Below are 2,978 nucleotides of genomic sequence, written 5' to 3' on the forward strand. Positions count from 1 at the left end.
TGTGGGAGGTGTGTGTGTCGTCTGTGCTGTGTGTGTGCGTGTGCGCCGTGTGCTCTTTGATGCGCCTGGTGGACCGCGCGCTGTGATGTGTGATGTGTGTGTGTGTGTGTCCTCTCCAGGCGGGAGAGCCGGGGCAGCAGGCGGGGCGCCGCGGGCTCTCAGGGGTGTCCGTCTGGGGGAGCGGGCCGGGGCCTGGCCGCGTGGACCCCTGAGGCGTGGACCGGAGCGCCGCCCGGGCAGCAGGGACCCCCGGAGAAGGCAGCGGGATGTGGAAGGGGGTCCGGGGACCGGCGGGAGCCCAGGGAACCCAGAAGAGGGGTGTCTCCGCGGCCTGATGAGCGGTTTGGTTGTTTTGCTGAGACTGTGGGAGGTGGAAGAGAGAGGCGTGGGGGTCGTGGCCCAGCGGTGAATGACCGGCCGTGGTGAGGGTGGGCTGCCTCGCGGGGCCCTGACCTGCCTTCCTGCCCGGGGCTGCGGTCGCTGGCCTGGGCTGGAGGGGAAGGCCGGAGGGCACCTTTCCGTTTTCATCGCTTCCGGGGCCCTGAGACCTCTTTTCTCATAGAAACCTTCTTCCAACAAATGTGTCCAGGTTGCAGAGCAGACTCATAAAGCCTGTTTAATCCGCAGTGTTTCGCATCATGTCATAGCACATGAAGCTTATGCAGCCTGACACGCATACCAGTACAGCTGGAATGAAAATTACTAAGACCCTGTCTTAGAGTTTACTGCCTGTAGGAAGATTCATTGCAAATCCCAAGTAATCAGCTAGGAACACTACGGTCAGATGGGGACTCTCTGATGTGAAATGGTTACACAGGACAATACCTGTCCTGTTACAAATGACCAGATATCACCAGAGTTGGCAAAGGAGGAAAGTGCCTTAGATTTTAGGTTTTTTTTTTTAATGGTTAGAACTTAAAAGTCAGCAAACGTTGTCCTGCTATCACATTTGCAGTTAATGCATTTTTATCTGTATAATTGAGGGGAAAAGACACTTCACTGACTGCATTTGTTATCAGTATCCGTTCTTGACCGTTGGCCTTTTAAACTGGTGCTAGGATTGTTTTCCTGTCCTGGGGTTTTAGGATCAATGCTTAATATCATTATCATAGGTCTCCCTTAGACAGCTGTCAGGATGAGAATGGCAGAGACCTCAGTCATGTGGTATTTAAAAAGGGACTCTTCTTACATTTTGTTACATTTCTGTTGCATTTGTGGTTGGCATCGTCATCAGCAGCAGCATCACGACTGAGATTTATTAAACGCTTACTGTGTGCCCAGCACCACACCTCGAGAGCCTCTTCTTTAGAACACCCATTAACAGTTGGCAGCAAAAACTAGTTTCTGCCAAACAGTGTTTTGAGAACTGCCCTGGCCGTCACTCACGACTTTCGGTCAGTCAATAAACACAGAACACCCTGCACGCACCAGATCTTGTGCTGGACCCTAGGGGATCCGCTCTCATGGAAATGAACCCCAGACACTGCAGGACTGCGAGTTGGAAAGACACCTTGTTAAACTGATAACAAAGTCCGTCATTGCAGATGTACGAAGGGCAGGCATCGCGCAGAGGGCCTGGGGGCAGGTCACAGGGGCCTGTCTTGGGGGCCAGTGCTGGGGAGGGCTTTGAATGCAGGCACGGTGGACAAGGCAGAGAAGCAGGAGAGGGAGCTCCCGGGGGAAGCGGGCTGTGTGGAAGCTGGAGGTGGTGATGGCCCAGCATTTGAAGAACCGAGAAGGGTGGGACGGGACATGATGAGGGCGAGAAGTTGACCGAGAAGCTGCTCTGAGGGGTGAGGCTGGGGGACAACAGAAGTCAGAGCGTTTGGGGCCTTGGAGACCCTCCCTGCGGAGTGAGGTCTTTTAAGCCGAGAGAGATGGGATTTGTACTGGAAGGTCAGACTTGCACTGGAGAGACTGCGGCTTTGGCAGTGGGGTGGGGCAGGGGCTGGGGGCAGCAGAGGAGGGGCTCAGGGAGGGACGGTGCCTGCCGAGTCTGGGCTCGGGCCGGGTGGTGACGCTGGGTCAGGAGGACTAGCATTTCAGGTAGGCCATATTGATCACGCTGATTTTGGAAACGTACATGGTCTCTATCTTCATCTTTGAAACTGTGATAAGCTTAGATTTGGCCTTTTTTTTTTTTTTTTTCTTTTACTTTTTTTCCTTTGAGGCCCAAAAGATAACGGTGCATCTAACAATCATTGGCTATCTATTAGGTGAAATACATTGGGTAAGAAACACAGCCTGGGGGTTCTTGGTTTCCCAGAGGTCAAGGGGCCAAGAGTGGCCAGCTGAATGGCAGGGTGGAGATTGGGGGGGGGTGGCTGTTTCAGTGAAGAAAAAGTTCTGCGGGCACAATTTTATTCTTTCTTTTTTTTTTTTTTAAATGAAGTCGCTCAGTCGTGTCCGACTCTTTGCGATCCCATGGACTGTAGCCTAGCAGGCTCCTCCCTCCATGGGATGCTCCAGGCAAGAGTACTGGAGTGGGTTGCCATTTCCTTCTCCAACAATTTTATTCTTAAGCTTTTTAAGAAACAAATTTGGCACAGTCCAAGTCAGAAAAATCATTAGTTAATCTCTACCAGGAGTTGAATTGCCAGTTTTGAAGACTGTGAAGTAGAATGTTGTTGTTCAGTTGCTAAATCATGTCCGACTCTTTGCAACCCCATGGACTGCAGCACGCCAGGCCTCCCTGTCCATCACCAACTCCCGGACCTTACTCAAACTCATGTCCATTGAGTGGGTGATGCCATCCAACCATCTCATCCTCTGTTGTCCCCTTCTCCTCCTGCCCTCAATCTTTCCCAGCATCAGGGGCTCTTCACATCAGATGGCCAAAGTATGGGAGCTTCAGCTTCAGCATCAGTCCTTCCAATGAGCAGTCAGGGTTGACTGTTATCTATGAAGCAATTGTGCTGCTCACAGATCACTTTCACCTGGCTTAACTCATTTAATTAAACAGTAAACTTTTTAGTATC

Source organism: Oryx dammah, unplaced genomic scaffold (assembly GCF_014754425.2).
Source record: "Oryx dammah isolate SB20612 unplaced genomic scaffold, SCBI_Odam_1.1 HiC_scaffold_21, whole genome shotgun sequence".
In the NCBI taxonomy this organism is placed as follows: domain Eukaryota; kingdom Metazoa; phylum Chordata; class Mammalia; order Artiodactyla; family Bovidae; genus Oryx; species Oryx dammah.